General features: G+C 39.7%; 1 protein-coding gene across 3 annotated transcripts in view; it reads left to right on the top strand.

Annotated features, from left to right (window-relative positions):
- The window catches only part of ncam2a (neural cell adhesion molecule 2a), a 161,098-nt gene that overhangs the window by 73,271 nt on the left and 61,913 nt on the right, over positions 1-25,914 (top strand). The window lies entirely within an intron of this gene.

Genomic DNA, 25,914 nt, shown 5'->3' with positions numbered 1-25,914 from the left:
AAACTATTCAAAAGAGATATTGGGAACAAAAAATGCTTGTTATTTTTACCCCCAAAATTTTAAATTTTGAGGACAACTTGCAAATTTAGTATTTTAACCAGAAATTATAAGTTTGCTCAGGATTTCCCGGGCCACCTAAATTGATGTGGCGGGCCAGATCTGGCCCCCCGGCCTTGAGTTTGACACCTATGTTTTAGATCATCAGCAGTTTAATCTCTGGACTTGTCCAAATCTAGTGGTTGCAGTTCATTTTTTCGCCAGTGTCATCACCGATTGATTTGTATGTTGGTGTGGACTGTCTCTGTCTCTGTTGACCACTCATTTGTTTGGACTGTAAAAAAAAAAAAAAAGTTGTTGTTCTCGCAGTGGTCAAATCTTGCTTTTAAAGTTGTGAAGAAATCATTCAGAAGATTACTGCTTAAAAGATCTGTCTTCTGCATTTTTTGAGGGTGGCAGTTTTGTGGCATCCAAAGAGATGAACTTACTGACCATTCGTCCATTTCTGCGATGAAATATCATTCTCGAGGAATATCTGTAAATGTAATTATTTTTCATTAACATGGAGAGGAAAAAATCAAAATGTAAATTATATATATATATATATATATATATATATATATATATATATATATATATATATATATATATATATATATATAGACACACACACACACACATACATATATATATGCATAATTTAGTTAGAAAAGGAAAGACGCGACGAGAAGGCTAAATGCAAAGGACAGACACAGCTTTATTCCTGATGACTGTGTGTGTTCCAAAATGAAATGTATCACCTCTCAGAAAACGGGCACCACTGGATGCGAGATAGGTGCGTCCACTATCCAGGGTTGGAGAATAAGCTTTCATTTTTCAGCCCTCGTGTGAAGACCTCCAGAAAAGTCCACCAACAAATCAAATGGATGTTTTAAATCAATGGATGCTTAAATAGCCCCCATGGGTGTGCTTCACAAGGCATGGTTATAAACACGCAGTGCATCCAGCAACATACAAACAGGAGAAATAACAGGAATTGATAGCATATCCTGGTGCTTCTTAATCTTTTTCAATGTGAAATGTTTTCAGCCAAGTTCGTCCAAAAAGTGCAAATCTATTTTGTATAAAAAATAATAAATAAAGACCCAGTTGTGTCCCAGGAGTGAGCAACATTTGTAGGGGCTGTTGTATTCAGCAACATAGAACAAAAAGTGTATTGTGTTTGTACGGTATGTTGTGTTATCTGTTTCCTGTGTGTTCCGCCATTCACAATCAACCTGGCATTAATCGTCTCCATTTTGCCCTTATCTGCTATAAGTGCCAGTTTTTGGGGGTTTTTTTTTTCCGCCCCATCAAAACCAAAGGTCTCAACACAACAAGCCTTTGGTTTGTTATGGAGTTTTGCAGGGAACATGTCCAGTTGTTCCATGTCCTCTGCAGCCCCCTTTATTATGGAGGTTCCACTTTTTGCAACATCAGGCCAGATCGCAATGCCCAACTGATCACATGTCAGATGTGACAGAAGAGGCATTTATACTACACTGTGTTCCTCCAGAGGACATTAATAAAACTTTCATTATTTAGAAAAAAAAATGTGTGAATGAATATATATATATATATATATATATATATATATATATATTCATTCACAAACATGCCAGTCATGTCAACTTCATTAGCGCGTATCTGCCAAATATTTAAAGGAATAGTTCTGTTAGCAGTCGCCTCTGGGTTTATTTGCTATTTAATAAGTATTCAGTCTTTCTACCATTCCAGATGATGCACACTGACAGGAAGCATTGGCAATAGTATGGTGGTGTGTTTATGTGTGTTACAGGAATCTTTAGCAAAAATGTCTTGCTGCAGTCATCAGGCGGTAATGCAAGTTGTCATAGCGACAACACTGTTCTCCATGTTGTGTTCTCAAATTATTGCCGTGCAGTCTGTGTGCGTATTTACCGGGTTTTTTTTTAAGTGGAATATATGTGGCACTGCAGTTGCCTTACTATTTTATAACATGTTCTCCTTACTTTCATCATGTATATTTTCAGCCTCTCTGCAGAGCTCCTAATCAGGCTAGCAGGTTGAGAGACAACATGGTTGCACATTGGAAGAATCAGACGCTGCTGATGAGGCTCCATTTTTGCTGCTAGTCTGGTTTCATTTTGTTGCAGTAAAAATGCCAAGGGAGTCCATTGTATCGATTCAGAAAATTTACTAGTTGTGTCCTTAAAATATCTGCATAACTTTTCAATTTAATTACAGCGCCACCCAGTTACAGACAAAAATGTCATTTTTTTAAACTTTCATGTATTGTGCAAAGCCCATAAGAGTAAAAGAACTGAAAATGTGTTCTAATACCATCGAGACTTAGAGAAAATGGGTTTTTAAATTTTACGACTTTGTAATAAAGGGGGTGGTCTTGCATGCCACCTCAAAGTCGGAGTTTGCCCAAATCAGCAAAACTTGCTGTAATTTAGCCCAGACGATCCTTCAAACGGCAGCCACTTCTGACCCGTTTTACCTAGAGCTACGAAATTTTTTATGCATATGTAGGACCTCAAGACCTACAAAAACATTATCGAGCGCCATGTGTTAGGATGTACAGAACCAGAGTTATCAATTCTTGAATGTAGCATTTGGCCCGATTTTCTACATTTTTCGGTACCGAAACCCTTGACCCGATCAACTTCACATTTGGCGTGCCCCATTATCTGACATAGGGGCACACCTGAGCAAAATTTCGTGAAGATCAGCTAACATATATGATCAAAATACATGTTTCAAACTTAAATTTCATTCACCAAGAGCAACAAAAACCCTAATAACTCCAATGTGCAAGCTTTAAAAAATCTGAAACTTTACAGAAAATATACTCATGACAACCTTAAAATATCTGAATGGTTATTTTTCAAATAAAATGTAGCACCACCTAGTTACAGACAAAAACGTCATTTTTTTTTTTTTTAAACTTTCATGTGTTGTGCTAAGCCCGTAAGAGTAAATGTACTAAAATTTTGTTCGAATAGCATTGAGACTTAGAGATTAAAGGTAGCCAAATTTTAAGACTTTGTGATAAAGGGGGTGGTCTATGTGCCACCCCAAAGTCAGTTTGCTCACATCAGCTAAACTTACTGTTATTGAGCCCAGGTGATAATAAAACGGCAGCCAGTTCCGACCCGTTTGATCTAGAGCTACGAAATCTTTTATGCATATGTAATACCTCAAGACCTACAAAAACATAAAGAGCGCTATATGTTAGGAAGTACAGAACCAGAGTTATCAACTGTTGAATGTAGCATTTGGCCCGATTTTCAGCCAAACAGGATTCTGAGCACAATGCGCTGTAAAAAAAAAAAAAAAAAAAAAATATCCACACTGTAAAAAATCTGTGAAGCAGCGAACCCGTGAAAGATGTACCGCGATACAGCGAAGGATTACGGTATTCATTCATAGTGTTTACTAAACTGTAAGGTCACTATAACATTGTTTGGTAATATCACTGCGAAAGAGGAGATAATAATTTCATATATGTTGGGCTATTGTAATCACTGGTTACTGGGATATCAGCAGTAGCTCCTTACAAAGATTATGGAGTAACCCCCACCTTCCCCTGGAAGTGGGTTGCTGGAAAAGTAGATCTTGGAGTAAAAAAGTTTGGGCACTCCTGAAATATACAGCATGTCAGGGTGCAGTGCGGAGACAGACATTCAGTAGACACGAAGAGCAAGTATCCCTCGGCTATGATGACCCCAAGTATCGAGTCTTGGCGGACCAGATGAAACGGTTTAATAATGTGTGTCCCTCATGAGTCCAAGCTCAGAGTCAATCTGGGCATAAAGTGTTTTGGAAAGAAAGGCATTTATCTGCTGATGAATGTCTTTTGAAGATCACTCATGTTTGGCACAGTGAAATTATAGTGATTAAAATGAGGGGAAAAAAAGCCTGTTTTTGAGTATTTTTGGCAGGAGAGGATGAGTCATGATAAGAGTTATGAATTTTAACATTGCCACAAAACTCAGTTTCCTGATGTACCACTTCTGGCAACATTATAGATACATCTCCCAAACCAAAAGGTATTCCATACGGACATATTAGGTTTTAAGTATTAAATATTGGCAAGAAAACAACTTCTGTTTTTGGTTTTGACTGACTGTCGGAGAAGTATTAATTGACTTTTTTTTCTTTTTTTGGGGGGGTTTGGGGGGGGATCCCTGTTTTGAGTGATGTAAATCTGAACTTGATTGCAGTGAGCCTCATGATGTGACCATTGTATTCATTTGATCTCAACACCAATGAAAACATGCTGAGCTCCTACATTGCCCACTTGTTGTTTTTTTGTTTGTTTTGTTTTTTTTACGTTTCGCATAGGATTTTATGGAGCACTGCATTTTGATTGATTTTGAACAAAACGCTAAGACAAAGTTAAAAGTTTTGTTTAGGGATGGGCGAGTAACAGTATCGATACTAAACTGATACCAAGTCTTGTTTCAGGGTATCGGGGCTCGTGATAGCGGCCGATACTGGTATCGGCCATTCTAGTGCAATTTTACAATCACAAACTGGAAATTGTGGATTAGAACAATAGACAGCTGTTACCAATTTCATGGAATTTTAACAAAAGTAATGTATTGGCGGGCAAAATTTTTTGTCAAAAGTACTAGTGATATTGATACCTGAAATCCGTGACTACTCGGAATTTGAGCACTACTACGGGTATTTATCTGAGAAAAGGAGTATCAAACATCCATATTTTTTGTGAGATTTGTTCAGTAAAATCCGGATACGTATTTATCAAAGTTAATATGTTTAAGTCAAATTCACAAGTTAGAGAAATTACACCATCTGCCTGTCATATTTATATTTAATATGCATTTTTTTCATTGTTTAAATCATACATATGTTGGATGTCTTCTGAACTGATGTGCATCTGTGACTTTTGTTTTGTTTTTGTTTTGTTTTTTATGATGCTCTCCGGGTGGTCACGTTTACTATTGGCAAATGGAAACATGGACGTACGACACTAATTTTTAGGTGAGACAACTATTTTCCGTTTGGTGGTAAAAGCACATTTTATTGACAGCTACACACGTGGGCAATCATGGCGCTATGAATATCACTTGAATAATGTGTAGAGTTACTTTCAGCAATACGACACACAGTTTGTATCAGACTGGCCGAAAAGAGTCTCCATCTTTACTCAATTCAGATTTTTTTCCACATGTCATGACTGAACTAGTACTGTAGTCTCACACTGTGTAGCCTATCTACAATTACTGCCTTTCTCGTTGCTCAACACTTAAAATGTGATGTATTTCTCCGTGTACAAGTGTCAAGTTTTTCTTCCTCAATTTCAACCCCCGTACTCGGGGGATCGACTTATACCCAACTCAAAACCAGACCAATTTTCTTCACATATCTGTGTTTGAATAACATGATTTGGAATGCAAAATAAGCAATGTCATGTCATCTACAAGGCTTGAAATAATATATATCTCTCATTTGATATAGTATGCATCCATTTTATTGTGTTTGCACTTTCAAATGCACTTTCATCAAGCGCCGCTTTATTTCCTCTGTTGTCGGCAAGGAGGCCATGTAGACAATTTTTCCGCCGGACTTTGACCCATTATGAAAAGGAAAAGACAGCTTGACAAGTCTGTTTAGGGCAAAAATTCGAGAGCATGTGGCATATCAGCAGGTGGGAGGGGGGGAAACACAGTGAAGTGTGACCGATCCATGCGCCGATCTCGGCACAGTCATCACTTGGGTAAAGAAGGCTTCAGCACAGCGTTTCTGGATACTGCATTTTCATACAGATTGGACGGGTCCAAAGATGACTGACTACCCATTAAAAAGTAGCAAGCATGTTTGCGCAAATGACGAGCAGGTAGGAGAAGAAGTCCGGGATTCATTTTGCGAGTTGAATAGTGATGATGAATTTTGGAGTTTTTCGACAAATTCATATTCAGCTGTGCCAAAAAAATAAAGCATTGAAACTTCAATTTGTCGTATTGTTGCAACATTAATTTCAGCATTTGGGTTGACGCGCACGCTTACATCGCCTTACACACTTGTCCCATTTTTGCCCCACCCCCTCCCTCCATAAACGCTGTATATGCTATTCATATACAATGAAGGAATGCGTCTAAAAGTACTGTAGTTTTATCATTTTAATAACACACACCATGTGTCTAGTTATGGAAAGACTTATACTCCTGTTTTTTGTAAAATTCACCCTAATTGAAGAGAAAAAAAAGGGGGGGGAGGGGGTGATGCACAAAGTTGACTTGTACACGAAGAAACATTGGAATAATAAAATATGATATGCCTAAATTTAACCTTTTGTTTTCAAAAGGAGATGAACACAGTTCAATTCAACCACATAAGTTCAAGTTATGAGTATTTTCTTTTTTGTCCAGGCCAATCTCATTTTGCGGTGTCATTCACCATTTTGTTGGTCCACCAAACTAAAGTCAAACATTGCTTCATTGTTTATGATAAGTAAATTCAGTGATCCTTATGAGTTTTTCTTCATTAATATTGTTTATGAAAACAAAATCCATCTCCCATGTGTGTGTGATGTCTGTAAAGCAAAGAAAAAAAAAAAAAAGAACGCTGTATCCCTAGGAGGTACAGCATGACCAATTGATCCAAACATCTTTAGAAAGACGGGAAAATTTTAAAGCAGCCTATGTTTCCTTCTTAGGCGACCACTGCTGGTAGTTGTAGTTCAAGTGGAGGTTTCAGAAGCACTGCCTCTGGCAATGTCACAGCCCACATGCTGAAACACTTCTTTCATTTGAGCTGCACTGCGGAGCATTCACAAGGTTCATTTTTGGCCGCCTTAGGCATTCCAAGCTTTCAAAGTTTGATCATTAACTCTGTAGGAAGGAAGCAGTGTCAGGATTAAGGTGTATAAACCAGCCAAATAATAATTTATAATGTTGTGACATTTAAACTGCCTGCAACGCAGGAATAATTCTCCCACTGGGTTGCGTTTCAGCTTGCAAACAAAACGCCTGTAATTTATGTTATCTTTGTGTTTGTGGTGCAAATTGAATGAGATGTCCACAACCCAAGCCCAAGCCCATACTGGTAGTAATAGTATGTGTGTGTCTTTTTTTCTGTGTGCGTGTCTTCTATTTTGTCCTTACTCCATAAAGAAAAACACAAAAAAAAATGCTACTGTACACGCTGAATATATCTTAAAGTGTGTGTGTTGTCATGAAAAAGTTGGAGCAATGCTCCTGAACAAAACGTGGACAGATTGTGTGTGCCGCACATGCGTGTGCACCCAAGCCTTTAATCCTTTAACGGGATTACAAGCATTGTCCTGTGTTCGCTTGTTCTTTTACACCCACAGATGCTCATAGCTGCAAAGTCACAACCACAGGATTATGGTATAATGGGCCTATTTTTCCCATCATATTTTAAATGCAATTTGGAGTTCTCAGGATTATTTTATATTGAGCCTGCACACTGTAGTCACTTGAATTGTTTTGCCAAAGTAGTCATTTGAATTGTTTTTCCAAACACCACATGATTCCAGTTTTATTTATTTATTTTTAGCCCCAAATCCTTCGAGGATAAGTTTACAAAAAAAAAAAAAAACAGCCCTATGAATTTAAAACAAAAACGTCAATAACAAATTGTCAATCATTATTGTGGACTTGAGACACACCCGTGGAATCACAAGCCTGAAACGCTGCTATGCTGGGTTTGATGAGTTTAGCTGACACCAGGGCAGAACATCTACCTATGGTCAACAAGTAAATTAAAAAGAAGGAATTGAACGGATACCATCTGAAATTTTGACTTGCATTTCACTGATAGAGGTGCCATAGGCAGCTAAGATGATTGGGAAACAATTCCTGCTCAAAAAGTACGTTCGTCACCCCTCGTAGATTTTTGAAGATTTACACTTTCTAAAAACGTACTGTTTAACCAATACCAACAAGGGGAACATTAGCACTCGGTTACAAATAAGTCATGCTAACATTGGATCCGCCTTGGGTAATTTTGACTCGTACATAGTGAGGCTGGAGGCTGGTGTGGGCGGCTTGCATGAAGTGACACTAGATTTTGATACCGCTTGCAGTTTTCAAACGGAATACTCTCCCTTTGAAGTGAGTTTGAAAAATATTCTGTCATGTCTGATTTGAAGACGGATTCACTTTGTGATTTCTCTAATGGCAATCAGCAACCCAAGTACACGTACGCTGCTGCTCATCTTTTTAACTGGGATGGGCACCAGCCAAGAATTACGGTGAGTGCTCTTGTGAGGGTTAAGGCAAACTAAGATAACTACTGTATCTGTGACTGTGGCTTCATTCAGAGCTGTAGCTTGCTTTATGGATCAGTGAACCCCTGCCTGAAGGAATGTGGTGAGGATCCATTAAAATGCTGGCTGCTGTTTCTTCACTGACCTTCACGGTCATACTTGAAGGCCCTGGCCCCCCGCTGTTCTTTAAAATAACAGGATTTCACTTACCGCATTGCTGATATTACAGCTTGTAAAACGAGAGCACTAGAGCACGCATGCATCCTCGCTGGGTTTATTATATTATTACATTCAGTTTTGTCATGCAAGCGTTGTTGTTCAATTGAAATTCACATTGACAGAGTAAAACATGCACCACCGCCATTATTGTGCTTGACAGTGTTAGGTGTACATTATGTTTGAGTGTTTGAAATCACTCTTGGCCATGTTGCCAAAGGTGGGCGGTTCATCAGTTCTGCCGACGGACTGCCGAATGACCTAAACTTTTTAAAAACGACGGACTAAGACCAATGGAACAGAAGATTCCTGCCGCCATTTTAGCCTGTTATTGTAATAGTCAGCACCAGGGTAGCCTGTCACTATTGGTCATGGTTTGTGACTTCACCTAGGTCAATCTTGCAAATTTGTGTGGAATGTTTATTACAGTATATCATATGCTTGGGAGCATGGGAGTGTAAACACAGGCTAATAGGCAGCAAGCATACATACATACATGGACCCAAACAAAATTGGTTGATCGCTAGAGCATTAGTATGTACTGAGCAACACTTACTCCTTATTGAGGGTAACCAGCAAGGCTGGGATGTCAAGCTGTGCATGGCTTCAACTGAAATGCATACTGTAAATAATCTTGCTCAACACATTCATCGTACAGGCCTAAAGTCAAAATCAATGTTTATCATTAGGTATTGGGAGAATTTTGTGTAATTCAAATGTTTTTGATTGAATAAACCGCTTGCAGATAGTTGAGCCCAGCATTGTGGGATGCCTGCGAAATGATGTATTAAGTACCGATCTAACTCTGATTGGCTCTTAGCCCCGAAATGCACGATAGAAGTCTTGTATTTTATCTTACGCTTGTCTATTTCATTTGAATGATTGAAATGAAGTCTGTAAATTTTAGCTTACATTTTAGGTCGAGCTGTAGAGAGTACGATTTAATAGCGTTTTGTTCAGAAGATTAATTATTTTTATTTTTTAGGAGAATGACAGGGATTTGTTTCGGGGGGGGGGGGGGGGGGGGGGGGGGGGGGGGGATCAAGGGCGATGATGATGGGAGTGCAGGTGTGAGAGATGCACCAAAGATTGGCTGACGGAACAACAGACTGAAGATTGAAATTTTTGGCTTGTAGAGTGGGTAAGTGGGTGACAGTAACGCACGATAATATACATATCCTTAAATGAAACACTGTCAAGGGAGTTCATGTCAATTGGCCATTTAGCCAAGCTCGGAGGTGCAACTACATGTGAGAAAAACACAGCCATCAGCTAATGACAAGGTGCCGCTGCACTTAATGTCAACAAGCAGATAAGTGATAGGAACACCTTATGGGTGACTGTCCATGTAAATCCATCTGCATCTGAGCGCAGGCAACTGACACCTGAGCTTCAGAGCTGTGGTTTTGTCTTGCTACTGGATCACTGGCAAGTTGAAGGCTAATCAACTGTAGTCCACCACTGCAGTTTTTTGCATCCCGTGCAAAACTGATTGGACTGTTTGAATAATTTGGCTTGATAATTCAATTAGAACACTTTTTTTTTTATCATTCAACATTACAAAAAAAAAACATCCATCCATCCATCCATCCATTAGGTACCTCTTTATCTGGGGCCGGGTTAGTAATGCTAATAATAAAATATCAGTGCAGTTGTTTTTTAGTTCCCTGAACGAGCGATTTAACATAATTTCAGAACCATGCTACATTGTTTCCATCCGTAGTTGCGACTCGTGGCTCACTGAGAGCAAATGTTTGGCTGGCCAGCTCACCACATTTGTCTGTTTTACTGTCATGCAGTAGGCTGACAAGGAGTTCATTCTCCTGTGTGTATCCTGGCTGCACGCCCAGAAAATGAAAAAATAATTTAAAAAAAATTAAAAATAAACCGGTCGTGCCAGCCTTATTAGTTACTCCCCGTTGAATTAGTCTATCTTGCTTGGCTCGCTTTACTCTTCCGTGCCTTGGAGAAAGGAGAAGCCAAAACGAGTACTGTAGCCAAACCAATCGGTTACCTAAGTATTCACAGAAGAAGACACGGGAATGTTGCAGCTGAGCCGAGCACTCCGGAGGGAATAGAAAAAAAAAAAAGTAATCGTTTTTATCCACCCTTGTAATGTGTGGCCACACTTTCAAGGTTTTGTGCCGCCACTAGCCATGCCGCACTACTATTGTTTCGCTACGTCTGTGTTTCCTACGCTGTGAAGTCATACGTCCCGGCTGAGACAAATGTTAGCGAAGCCGGGCAAACAATTCCAAGGAATTGAAACACTGGGAGCTGGTTCTCAACAAGAACTGTTCTTAGATGCCCATCCCTAACTGTCAGTTCAGGATGTTCTTTGCAGCACAAAAAATGTTGTGTTTACTGTAACCAGTGTGGCTTTGTGCATCCTGCTCAATAATGTAATGTTTCTCCAAAAAAAAAAAAAAAAAAATCTCTACTGAGCACAAAACCTGGCCAACGTAACACCCACCCACACCTCTTGATTATGTGGATAATGCATTAATATGTGTTTTTTGGCATCCAGCTCTGTACTTGTTATGCTAAGTATAGAATGGCCACAATAACAATGCCATTGCCAAATGAAAAGTCCGCCATTACAAAGCAGGCTATAATTACACTCCAACCAAGAAAGAACCGTTTTTGTGGATAAAAGACTCCTATGTTTGTTTCTTTCCTTCTCCAACAATTGCAGTGTGAGTGTCATGTGTGGTCGGGGTTTGTTGTTTTCTTTGGGTTTTGGTCATGTTCCTACGTTCGAGTTTCAAGTTTTGTTTCCCCCTGCATCTCCTTTTGCTGTCTGTCTCATTAGTTTGATCTTGTCCACCTGCCCGTTTACCTGCCCTCCTTCTCATCCAATCAGCTTCCCCTGCCTTTCGTGTCTCTCCCCCAGCTGTGTCGTGTCTTCTCGTTAAATGTGTGGTCTATTTAAGTTCCCAGTTTGCATTCGCTTCTTGTCGGGTCATTGTTTATTTCCCGCGCTGCCTGGTCCTCGTTGTATGTCTTCCCCTCGCTGTCTTGCCTCGCGCCGCCCTGATCCCATCCTTCCCGTGCTGCCTCCCGTTCCTTGTTGCCCCCAGTAAGTTTCATTTTAGCGTATTTGTTTGTACTTTGTCTTTTTTCCTTTATTTCAACCCAGCCTTTTTGTCATTAAATCACCCCCACTTGAGCCTACCCCAGTCTGTCCTGCATTTTATTGGTTCCGCCTTTCCCGCATCTCCTCAAATCGGCATGCCCCACCGTGACAGTGAGATTTGATAGCAATACATGATGTTTTTTTTTTGTACAAAGATAAGAATGACTGTTCTGCCAGCCAGTTCCCACCTGGTATGAAATGCAATATTTTGAACATCACATAACTAACAAAATCAAACTCATTAATACAAGTTTGACGTGTTGGAAGGCAGAAGACATTAAATTGAGAAGGACGGATTAAGCAGTACCTTCGTTTTGAATCTCGCAACTAAATCGTATTGATAGTCTTAGCTCAGATGTATGCAACGCTTGAAAAATAAATTCACTATTGTTTTAATCATTTTATGTGGCCTGGTACGGGTCAGGGTCACTGTCGAAATGGCGGCCTGTGACAGACTGGATCGTGTCTGAGTGCTTAAAATAATTATTTATTGTGCATTTTACTGCTTAATTCAAACTTGAATGGGTGAGCCATGGGTCCCAACATTTCCAGTGATGTTAGAGAGAAGTAAGAAGATGATTTTTACAGAAAGGATGCAGGACATAATCAAGGAATACGAAGCTAGCCTTGCCTAGGCTACCCTTCATAGGGAATATGGCCATAACAAGCTCGTCACATAAAGATAAATGAATCTTTTCTATATTTTTTATTTATGATGTTTTTAAATTGTATACATGTGTATTATATAAACGTAGCGCTTATACTCTTTTGATGCCATTTTTTAAAGTGTATATACAATTTTGATGTTTGTACCTGGGGTTTTACATGCATTAGCGAATTGACGTAGTTTGGATTGGATCGCCCGCCATCCGGCGAATTCGCTTTACGATCCCAACCGCGGAACGGGTTCGTCTAGTAAACCTGGGCCCACTGTACTGTAAAAATGTAGCCGCTGTGAATTATGGAGCAGGCTTGGCTGATGATTTTTGGCTGTTCTGCGGTGTCTTTGATTTGTGCTTAGTACAATATATTTGTGGGGAGGCGAAAGCCTTCATACACTTCACATTTTGAGCTTGCCCATTTCATGTTCACAAAATTTAAGTCATTCATATTGTCTTATTCCCATCATTCCAAAAAATCATTCATATTTTCCCATAATTCCATATTTTCTTCTCAATATTCATATCCAATGGGAGATTTAACATTTCACATTTTGAGCATTCCCATTTCACATTGACCACATTTAATTCATTCATTTCGCCTCAAGGATCATTCCAATAATTTATACATGTTAATATGTTCCCATAATTCCATATTTTTAGCTCAATATTCCAATATTCATAGCCAATTAGAGATTTAACATTTCACATTTTGAGCTTTCTCATTTCACATTCACTTTGTATCTTAAAGACTGTTCTTTCCACTGCCATACACTCGCTGTCATCTACGAATGTATATTTTTGCAATTTGAATACACACACATTTCCAATTTTTCACCTGTATCTTCTACATTATTTGGCCTATTCAAACCGTTCCAACCTTTTAATATTCGCATTTCTTCACAGACTCAACCCTTTCAAACATTCAACATCATTCCACCATTCACCGCCTCTCCCTTCACCGCTTACGCCTTCACACGCAATTTCTCCAGGAATTGCACATTTTCTAGTCTATGATCAAAACATTCTTGAGAAGCGTCTGTTATTTAGGATTGTTCTTTTCCAACTCAAGTACATAATTGAGACTTCAGCACACACACGTACGTAGATGTTTGGGATTATACAAAGACTAATAGAGAATACAAAAAGACAGAGCAGAAGTGTTTGTCCATTAAGATGTGTGTGCGGGTTGTGCAAAATAAAGGTTGGCTAGTGTGTGGGTGTTATTGTTCTTTCCTGAGTCAAACTGGCTCCATTAGTTGCCTTTTTGTATTCCAACGATCCCTTGAAAGAACAGCTTTTCCAGGCACTAGGGCAATCACACAGATCAATCACAGACGAGGATGTCCAATCTGTGTTTGAGTGTGCGTCTGTGTAATTCCGTTGATATTTTTTCTGCCATGTTCAAAGTACTTCAGGGATAATTGTAGAACTTTTGAACAAGTTCCATTTGGTTTGATCTTTCTGTCTTTGTTTCTTTCTTTCTTCTTTTATGACATTTGACTTCATCCTGCATTGAATATACAGTGTTCCCTTGCTACTTCACACTTTGATTTTTGCGCCCTCTGTCTTTCGCGGATTTTGGGGGGAAAAAAATAAACGAAAGCTATATTGAGAGAGACGCCCTATGATGATGACCTGCATGCCAAATTATCTTTAAACGCACTTGCCTCGGGCACTCCTCGGACGTCCAACTACTGCAGAACACATGTGTACTTAAATCTTAGATTATTAAACTTTATACAGTGAGTGGACTGCCATGGGTTCTCTTTCCATGTCTCAGCTGTAGTAGTCGGGATCAAGGTGAGCCGCATGGCGTTATATTTGTGCCACAATTGCGAGCACGGAAAAAAAACAAAACATTTTGAGCGCAGAAAATAAAACTGAGCGAGCGAAAACGGATTTTGAGCGCAGGAAAAAAGCTACCAGAGCTTGTAAAAGAACATTGATTGACAGCTTGGTATACAATGAGATTGCTTGTACGTCAACCTGTTGAAGCACTCTCGTTTGCCCTGTGTTCACCCGGAAAAGGCAAACGAGAGTGTGTCAACATGGACTCGGGAGGGAGAATTACTTTTAATATTATTATTATGACTGTATCATTTGACAGGACCATGTTGTTTTTATCCTTTAATGATATAAGCCCACCCGGGAGGAGATGTGACGCACTCTTGTTTGCTCATTCCGGGTGAACACAACAAGCAATCTCACCAATCTCACCAGCAATCGCCCAATGAGAGCGGGAGTCGTACCTCAGTCCCCTCAGTTAAAGTTCGCTCCTCATTGGTGTCTGTGTCTTGTAAGCGTGCTCCTTGAGTTTGATGACAGATCGCTTGGCCAGTCAGATGAGAACAGTATTGTAGTACTTTGTTTTTTGGTCATAGCGGAGGACGTCTTTTGAGCACAGAGCGGCCAAGAGCGATAGAAAAAGGAAAGGAAAGCTTTGAGATCCTCTTGCCTATTTTAATCAGTTTGAATTTTAAGTAAAAACTCTGCCTTTTAATCAGGTCAGCTACTTGCTCATAGTTTGGACATACAAGCAACTGCTCAGAGTGACAGCCAAGACATGAAAAGAGAAGGCAGACCAGTCCAGTTACTGTATAAGGTTTAATTTAAAATTTAAATAAATGTGTACTGCGGTAATATTTGTCTTAAATCTATCGTTTTCACTTTAAAAAAAAACAAGTACACCCACGTACGTAAATAAAACCTCTGTGGAGGAGTGGGGGGCCTACTTTGCCGGGTCTTTAGGGGGTTTCCGGTCCCCATTAACCGCAAAAATGAGAGCTCACTGTATAAACAGTACTCCAAATGTACTGCACTGTTTTTTTTGTTGTGTCACAGCTGACATATTGCATTTGGAACTTAGCACCCCTCGTTGCATCTTGTTTTCCAGACATGAGAGTTTTTCAGACCAAAATGACCTTTGGCGTCATCACAAATCCATTGACAATATTTTGGGTTGGGGGTTTAGGAGTTAGGGTGGCGTTCCCATTAGCGCCCACCTGCCTCTATCGATGGGGGCTCCAAATTCAAGAAGCTTTGCACAAGAGCAGATCTTATATGCTCTTCAAACTTCTTCGCTAAATAATTACATTTTCCAACATAGCGTGTTTGTGACTCATACTGGATTGTTACACTTGATTTATGCTTGATGCATCTGCAAGCTCCACACGGCTCCACGCTTCAAATTGACATCATTTCAGCAACCACGCCCCTCCGCACAGCCTCCGCGCGGGTTTGAGTTAGCATACCTTCCGTGCGTAAAACATGGCAGATGAACTGTTGCTCATGGAGGTTCGCTGGTAGAAACACCTTGATGTTTCATCTGTAAAAGACTACCATGACCTAAATACCATAAACAACTTCTAACACAGTGCACATGCTCTCCAGTATAGCACACACACTGGGGAGAGAAGAATCTCTTCAAAAAGCTCACAAGAATTTAGATTGTTAGGATCTACTAATATTCTGTACCTCTGTTATACAACCATGTCGGTTATATGCTTTACATGCTATTTACTGCCACGTATACTATGAGTAAAAACCATCTGATTGCAGATGCAAGCCACATAAGTAGCGCTGCAAAACGCGTGCCGTCTAGATTCCGTACGTCCCATTTCCACGGGAAGCGTTTCAGTTAAGAAAAAAAACAGCATTATTTAAAAAAGAGAACGTCAGTTGTCGCTTCATTGTTTTGTTTTGTTTTTTTATATTGTTTGTTTGTTTTTTGTGCCCTGAATCGATGGTTTGAACTTTATTTCCAAACAACACCGGGTGAAGAATTGATTTCAGAATAGCACCGTGAGCGCCACTGCTCACGCAGCCTGCTCTCACGCTGGGAACCAAAGATTATCAAGTCGGTTGTTGCCGTGACTATGCTTCAGGAAAGAAGTTCAAAATAAAAGCATACCAATACCGTTGGCGTCAAATGTAACTTGTTCTATAGGTACAATTTCCATCCTCAAAACCTTTGGCTTCGACTATGATACATTGGCTAGAAAAGTAGTTCCCGGGGCAAAAAAGTTTGGGCACACAAATCTCACGCCCACATACGCAGCTATCACTGAGAAATCAAGGTCGTTGACAGGTTTTTAATGGACAAGTACAGGAAGCTGAATGTTATGTGTCTGTCTTCCTGACATATTCCCTTTTTTCATCAGACCAGGTCCATGCATAATTAGAGGAGGATCATGTTTATTGGAAATTATGTCTTGTCGCCCCACTTACACCTTGTTACCACCTTTATTTATCGCACACTGACAATTAATTCAAATTGTTATTACTTGGCCTTTAGTCTGAGTCGTTTAGAGGTGACTACACTATCAAATCCTCCCAAGTCTTTTTTTTCAGTCCCCGGACCACCTTTTCTTTTCTCTCAAATGAGGTTGATAAGAGGAGCCCCCTAACTACACAGCTAATTCTTGTCAAGGCCTCTTAATTATTTTACTAATTTCTCACTATTTTCAGTTGAGCCCCCACACATTGCTCTGGTCGGAGCCCTAAGACTTTGATCGGCAAACTACGGCCCGCGGGCCAGATCCGGCCTGTTGGTCTTTTTCATTCAACCAGCCTATGATGAATTAACACAGAATTAAGGTTTGCTTTGAATGATTCCATTCATTTCATTTTGATTTGTTATGACAGACTTCCAACGCCAGGTGTCACATTAGGTGCAATGACATGATTTCGCAGAGACTTGAGGAAAAGATAGCGAGAGAGAAAGATGGAATCACACGTTTTCAAGTATGGTTTTCCTACTGGTGAGGTTGGAATACACCTGCATCAATGTCAAAGAAAAAAAAGTTGACAGTGAGTACCGGGTGTTAAAGAAAGAATGGACGCATAAATATATATATATAGGGCGGTTTGGTGTGTTGTGGAGGACCCAAAAACACAAAGTCTGGTTGAACAAACAAGGTATTTCGCCGCGTAATCAAGCAAGTGCACACCAATGACGGACGGCCTTAAAATTTTCCCCGTCAACTCTTAAAAATATCCATCAATGATGGAAAATTGGCGGTTAATGTAACCTCTGCAGACACAGAAATATAAAAGATGTAAATGTTTATATTGTCTTGTTAAACTTAGGTTTCGTTACAAAAGGGTTTAATTTTTATCATAAATCACCTCCTCCTCCTGAGTCCTCAAAAATAAAATATTGTGGCAAGGCGAAGAAACCACACGTTGCTGTGCTAGTGGAGATCTTTACTCTTCGCATGCCATCACAAAACTGATACAACAAAGTCCAAAACAGCAAAACAAAGCCTACAGGTTCAAAGGATCAAAGGATCATAGCAACATGCCTACTGGGTGAGAGACATGGTCCTAGTGTCCGCTACAATATGACATTTCAGGTTTGCTTCGGGCTCGGGCCTCCAAATCAAGTTAATTGGTCGGGCTTGGGCCGGGTCGGGCTGGATTTTTTTAGGCCCGATCTTACTTCTACCGCGTGGGTTCTCTCCGGGCTCTCCGGCTTCCTCCCACACTCCAAAAACATGCATGGCAGGTGAATTGGACATACTAAGTTATACTTAGGTGCGATTGAGTGCGAGAATGGTTGTTCATCTCTGTGTGCCCTGCGTTTGACTGGCAATCAGTTGAGGGTGCCCCCCGCCTACTGCCTGAAGCCTAACAAATAAACTAATAAACAGAAATACAAATACGATATAATTATTTACATTACTATACAAATGAAACCATAACGCTATTAAATGAAAAAGTGTAAACTTGTAACCTCGATGGCTGCCTTCCAACTCTGAGGGGAATGGAATCCAAATGTCCAAATCTTTAATAGGCTGATGAAAACAAGTCACTTTGTCGCTTCAGCCGACGCTTGTCTTCTCCACGTCGCAGCAGCACATGCCAAATAAACCCGGAAGTGCCACAACAAAAATGGCCCCATGGCAACAAATAAAATACACCGTAATAACGAACATCACAGTAAAACATTGAAAAAATTGAATAACATATTTACAATAATTATCCATTTTCAGATTATAAATATATATATATATATATATATATATATATATATATATATATATATATATATATATATATATATATATATATATATATTTTAAAACTCTTTTTGTCCAAGGCCATTGATTCACATCTTCAGTTTTATTTAATGGTTGTTCTATAAACTGACTCCTTGAACAGGTACACACATTTGTTTGACCGGTGGAAAAAAAAAACAGCAGATGAACCCCACTGGACTTAAAGCCGCAGGGCTCAAATCATGAGGAAAAAGTCCGCCTTATAGTCCAAAAATACAGTACTTTCTACCTAGTTTTGCCAAAAGGTAATAAAACAGAGCCTTGCGGATTGAACGCAGCGTGTTCTTGAGTTTAGCTCAACCACTCCCCAATGAACAATTATTTGGTACTGAGAAGGTTCAGATCAAATTCAGAGAGCATGATTAAAATTCCCCAGCAGTGCAGTTCACTATGCTGTTCATCAAGCTTGTTTTTCGCAGACTTGCTCAAACGCAGCTGTTCATAAATGTAGTTTGGTACAGTGCTTTGGTATGGCTCGCTATATGAGCATCTTTTGCTATCGTTAGCTATGCCTGCAGTCACATCTGGGTGCTTTGTATTTACGTAGTAAGCTAAACTTGAGCCGCTACAGAGGTATTTCATTCCCTGCTTCCAAAGAATGCATATCATCAATGGTGCTGTCGGGGCAAAATTTTCATAGTTTATTATACCATTTCATCTGACCGATAATTTTCTCATTTAGATCTTGTCTCCATATAGCCATGGCTATTTAGACCCCTGGGCACGTATGGAAGATAGGGCAAACATGAGACATTTACCGCTCATTGGCAAAAACCCAAACTGTGCGTAGCCTGTGCCTTATTCACACATATCAGCAGAGAAAATTTCACTTTTGGATTCACATTTCATTGTCAAAACATTTAAAATTCACTTCACCAAACTCAAAGCTCAGGTAGGCTGTTTTTTTTGGAGATACTCATCGATACTGATGTTCTTTCTTATAAACACACACAGAAATAAGCACACCCATTCATTATGTGACAAATTGAGTACTGATTGCTGCTCTTTGGCGTCATCTGACTCAGGTGCTAATGTGATCGCCACCCAGTTTCTCATTGGCAAGCTTTCCCTAAACAAGACACTGTTGTGCCATCGGTCTGTAAATGAAGAAAGTTTGCAAGCCCTTCGAGTAGCTTGAAGGTAGAAATGCACCATAAATCTTTACATCGAATGACCATGATAATGAGGCAAAATGCAACAATATGGATTGAATCTAAGCGACCCAAGCACCAACACATTTTCAAGGGAGCACATTGTCAGTCATGACAATCAAGGCATGATGACAAAATTGGTACAGTTCAATAGGGGGTGGGCTCATCATCTTTCCTGCTGCATGGAGTATCTCCTGTGATGGTAATTACGTGTTAGATGGCATGGGTTTGGAATGAATGAAATTGGCACCCCGACAAGTCTTTTTTTCCAAAATGTTTTGCATTTCCAAAGCATAGTGCATGACTTGCTCAAGCAAAATTGAGTCCAAAATTCAAATGAGAAAGATGCATCCTGTTTTGAAATGCTCACCCTAGTCATTTAACAAATAATTGAGTAAACTGAATTAATTGAACAACTAATTGAGTGAAGGCCAAGAATGAGTGCACATGTTTTAATTATCATAAATTGTATTAATGAAGCGCATCAGAAAGCAAAAAATGCAGCCTTTGAGAAATAATGTAGAATGTGAATAATTGTGTTTTATTAGTTCATGCAAGATGCACTCAAAATTTACTATATACTGTGAATAAATATTAATTTGATCAAATATAATGCTCAGGCTAAACTTTATGATGCACAATGGTTCTAATAGTAAATATATCTTTTTCACTTTAGTCGGTAAGTAGATGATTTTATTTTTCACTAGTTAATTATCCCAAGTGTGTATGCGCGGGTCCTACATTTATTTCATAGAACGTCTTTTTGCTTTGTTTTTTTGCAATTTCATAAATATAATTCATAAATAATTCATACACATAATAAATTCATATATATATATATATATATATATATATATATATATATATATATATGTGTGTGTGTGTGTGTGTGTGTGTGTGTGTGCACACACAAACACTGGACCCACGTGTTACAGCGTATTTATTGTGCATTTTACTGCTTAATTCAAACTTTAATGGGTTAGCCATGGGTCCCAAGATTGCTAGTGATGTTAAAGAGAGAAGTAAGAAGAGGATTTCTAGCCTAAGCTACCCCTCCTAGGTAATATGGGCATAACAAGCGCCACTCAGAGGTTTAGTTATGACGCTTTCTGATTGTATACATGTATATTATATATACGTAGCACTTACGATTCTATTTTGGTACCCATTTTTAATATGTAAGTACAATTTTGATGTTTTCACCTGGGGTTCTAAACGCATTAGCTTTTTAACATAGGTTTGGATTGCCCGCCATACGGTGAATTCGTTTTACGAGCCCAACCGCGGAACGGATTAATCTCGTAACACAGGGGCCCACTGTACTTCAATGTTAAGGTGTTTGACGTACTGGCTAAAATGAGTGTTTTGAATGAATGGTTTTTTATGGATCCTCATGATACACATTGACAAGAACTATTTATCGACTATTATTTTATAGACTATTAATAGCAATTGTACAGTGAAAAATTAGCATTAGCTTACCTTGTCATTATTGCTTGTTGCGACATGAATCTTGCTGAAGGTTTCCAAATGCTGGTGAATCCACTGTGGAAAGTGGCAGTATAGAGGCAGCAAAGAGGAGAACTCAGTATTCCACATTGCAACATGAAAAAAATGTAAACCCTGGATGCTGTAACACAGGGGTCCACTGTGCGTGTGTGGGTGTGTGTGTATATAATACCGGCTGCCAGACTTTAAAAGTCAGTGTGGCCCCCGAGCCAAAAGGTTTGCCCACCCCTGCTCTAAGACAAAAGGTATTTCTCCTAAGATAAAAACTGAAATAACCCACTCCACTATGCCTAGCCTGAATGCAGACATTGGTATATATATATATATATATATATATATATATATATATATATATATATATATATATATATATATATATATATATATATATATATACACACAGTCGGCCCCCGGGTTTACGAACACCCTCTTGTACGAACATTTTGACTTACGAGCGTGGACCATGGAGTTTTTTGTCCCCCACTTACGTGCAAACCTTTCATCTTACGAACAATTTGACATGCCGGCCATTGAATTAGTTCAGATATTCAGATATTTTCGCGTTGCTGCGTCAATAAAATCAATAGACGACGCTTGTCACGGCAACGGTGAACGCTATTGCTCTTACAATGTCACAGTCACTGTCTCAGTCACGGTGTCAGTCACGGAGTCAGTCACGGAGATGCCGATATGCTATTGGTCGATTAAGGTCACGGTCGGTCTCACTCACTGAGATGCTATTGGCCGGCGTCATGTCAATCACAGAAATGCCGATATGCTATTGGCCGAACGCCTTCATCTAGCTTGATGGCACAGCTGGTCGGAGTGTTGTGAAGACTTTTGAAAACTTTATCTGTTAGACGTGGCTTCTAAAATTGCAAGTGGCGGTAAAGGAAGAAGTAAGAGGATGATGACAATAGAAACCAAGCAGGAGATAATAAAAAAAACAAATATGGAGGCGCATGCATAGTTTAACCTTGCTTGTGAGTATGGACGGAACCGCTCGGCAATCTTCTAAGGGCAAGACTTTCCTTGCCGAATGGCGGACCTCGCTCGACAACAAAATGGAGAGGCTTCTTCTATTATGGATTAAAGAGAAGGCAATCGCCGGTGATATGTTTTAGTTTGAGAAAAGTTCTTGTTTAAGAAAATAAATAAATAAATTCTGCGGGTTGGTTTCTGCTCACCTCCGCCTCCACTCAGCTCAAATCACGTCGCCCCAGAGGAAAATGTCATTTATCCTTTGTGTATCCATCTTAATTAATTTAACTACACAGTAGGATATGGTACTAAGGACAAATGTGTGTGTAATACGTGATGGTTTTATCTCTGATTTGACCACGCGTTGCCAGTCAATGTGTACGTACAATTGACATTGTTTTAGTTCTTCAACGAAATCATCTGCTCACATATGACACGGAAACGCTGATATGCTATTGCTCTTACAATGTCACAGTCACTGATTCAGTCACGGTGTCAGTCACGGAGATGCCGATATGCTATTGGTCCAACGCCTACATCTAGCTTGATGACACTGCTGGTCGGGACGGAAGGAAGGAGAGAAAATGAAGACTTTGCAAACTTTATCTGTTAGACATGGCTTCTAAAATTGCAAGTGGCGGTAAAGGAAGAAGTAAGAGGATGATAACAATAGAAACGAAGCAGGAGATAGTAAAACAATACGAAGGAGGCGCACGCATGGCTCGTGAGTATGGCCGTAACCGCTCTGCAATCTTCTAAGGGCAAGAATTTCCTTGCCGGGGGACGGACCTCGATCGACAACAAAATTGCTAAGCTTCTTCTATTATGGATTAAATAAAAGGAAATCGCTGGTGAAATGTTCTAGTTTGAGAAAAGTTCCCGTTTAAGAAAATAAATAAATAAATTCTGCGGGTTGGTCCCTGCTCCCCTCCGCCTCCACCCAGCTCAAGTCACGTCGCCCCAAAGGTAAATGTCATTTTTCCTTTGTATATGTTATTTAATTTAACTATACAGTAGATTATGTTACTCATTTTTAATATGTGTATAAAGTCGTGATGTTTTTACCTAAGGTTTTTGCACGCGTTGCACGCATTCACTAATTAACATAGGTTTGGATTGCCCGTCATACGAGCAGTTCAAGTTACGAGCGTAGCCGCTGAACGGATTACGTTCGTAACACGGGGGGTGCACTGTACTTGCACCAACAGTTGACACCTTCTCATTCAACTGTTTACTTATGGTTTTGTAGCCCCTACAGCCTTGTGTAGTTCAAAAACCTTGTCCCTGACACCCCTTTAGTCTTGCCCATGGAGTGGAGTGTTACTGAGTGTGGGCAGGTGGCTTTATAGAAAGGTGACTATTTGAAACAGGTGTCTGTCATGCAGGTTATTACTTCAGTGAGATTATGAGTATGTCAATGGTCTGTGGGAGCCAACATTGTCAAATTAAGTTTATTTGTATAACCCTGAATCACCACAGTCTCAAAGGGCTTCACAAGTGAAAAAGAAATCATACAAGGCATCACATATTCACACTGACATGCCCCCAACAAAGCACGCAGAAGAGGAAGTAATAACTCAAAAACACCATCTGGGGAAAATGAGAAACCTTCAGGAGGGACCGCAGGTGGGAGGAGCCCCCTTCCAGGTAGCACTAGATGCAGAGTGCTAAAAATAACACGTTGTGCCCTATTAACCAATAAATGTCCAGTGCAAAGATGCCTTGATGGCAGGCAATTGGGTAAAATCCTCCTCACAGTCTGGCCTCGTTGGTCTGTCCTAAAAAAATGAAACATTTATTTTTCATCTAATTTTCTCAATAAATTTTTAAATATTCTTTCTAAATATTCTTTTCCAAAAATCTGAGATCATTCATGTGCATTAATGTTTTCGTATTTTCATATGACAACTGCCAAAAACAGCAGGGGATGAAATAATTATTTCATCCACATTATAAACTGTTTCACTTGCAAGGACTTTGAAGTGCAAAATATGTCTTATCAGTTTTTGCCAGCTGTGTATGTCAGCAGTTGCTGCAAGTGTCACATTTAAGGTTGTTCACAATTGCTTTTCATTCATACTAATCCCCTTCATTGATATTCAATGAGCATCAGAAATTCACATTACCCCAGAGAGGAGACTCATTTCCCAAAACAAAGTAAAACTTTGTTCTTTCTTTCTCTTAAGGATGTTTGCTCCAGAGGATTGCTTAATGGTGGAACATGCTTATCAAAAGTTAGATGAATAGTGCCCTCAAAGATGAGAACAGCGCTTTTTTTAAAGAGCTCATGGTAACCACTTCACTGTCAAATTGTGGCATTTTTATTTAACATGGCCCAGCTAGCATGCAAAAGCAATTTGTGTTAACAAAGGGTATACAATTTTGGGACCCATGGTTAACCAATTCAAGTTTGAATTAAGCAATAAAATGCACAATAAATACAATATTGAAAGCACTCTCACACGAGACCAAGTCTTTAGGCAGCCCGTTTGTGACCTTGTACGCCGACCTATAGCAGACCAGCATCTTTGTGACCCCTTGACACCGACCAATAGTAGACCAGTATCTTAGGGAGTTGTGACACCGACCAATAGTGGACCAGCATTCTAGTGATGTAAGTACTGACGCATGAGCTCATTGCCCCATGTTTAAGAAGAGAAGGTTTTTATTTATTTATTTATTTATTTTAGATCATGAAGCAAAAAAATTGTAAACGAGGGGACAAAAAAATGTAAGGCGGGGACGTCGTGAACCGGGGGTCCACTGTACTTTGAAGGAATGTAGTTTCACATAGGTTGATTGGCAAGCAAAATTTAGAGCAACTTTCTGTAGAGCCAGCCCGGGAAGTCAACACCTAATGCAATCATTTGTCTTTGTGATACAATCAGTAAAACAAAGACACAAAGTATCAATAGGGCACAAATTATAATACGTATTGAGGACTAGACAGTCAGATAGGAGTGGGGGTTAAGTCCTCCAGAACGCATTGTTCGATGCTCGACCTCGAACACACAGATGTGATAGGCGTCCAGAGGTCTGGGACGTTCGGGGCACACACACAGACATACACACACACAGACAATAAAAATACTGAAATATTGTACTTTACGATGTAGGAGTTAGAAGATCAGATTAACGTAACAATAAAAGTCAGGGCTATATAATGGTGTAAAAAGAAGAATGTCTCTAATGTGTACTTGAGTATGTTCAAAAGCGTCTACACAGTTGTTGAATCGTCTGGACTGGAATCCTCCAACCAAAAGGGGGCAGCAGAGGACAGGAAACAACCCAAAATGATGACATGGACGTGCGACAACCCCCATTCGGTGGACCGGCAAATATAAAAGAGGGCGGCGGATGAGGAACCGGCATCATTCTCACCATGACACGGGAATGATCCAGTGATCCCTGTTTTGGACAATTGGCTTGTAGACTGCATTAGACAATTAGGTTATAATAAACCTTCGAAGTGTTGTTGACGCAATGAAGGTGTGCTCATACCCGAACGCGCAGGAATCTTTCACAAAGGTATGTAAACAATATACTATTATTCAATTGGGCGCGCAAACAAAACTACGAACAAATGTGAAAGATCCAACAACTTGTAATTTATTTAATGGACAGCATGCCTTGACATTGTTCACACTGGAAAATATGGCTTCACCTGTAATGTTACTGTTGTGGGTTCGGGTTGGGTTTTTTGTTTGGGGGGATTTTGGTATTTTCAAGTTGTTGGTTTCCATTTGGTTCTTAAATATTTCTTTTGTTTCAGCAAAAACAAATGAAGTGTGCATACCTTAAATACCAGGTGTCAAACTTTAGTCCTCGAGGGCCAGTATCCTGCATGTTCTTGATCTTTCTCTATCCAACACACTTGATTCAAATGATCAGGATGATTGTCAATGTAATGGAGGTGTCG

This window comes from Hippichthys cyanospilos, chromosome 2 (assembly GCF_059441005.1).
Source record: "Hippichthys cyanospilos isolate Australia breed blue-spotted pipefish chromosome 2, RoL_Hcya_1.0, whole genome shotgun sequence".
NCBI lineage: Eukaryota > Metazoa > Chordata > Actinopteri > Syngnathiformes > Syngnathidae > Hippichthys > Hippichthys cyanospilos.
The sequence above is the reverse complement of the archived record's forward strand: the minus strand, read 5'-3'. Positions and strand labels throughout refer to the sequence as shown.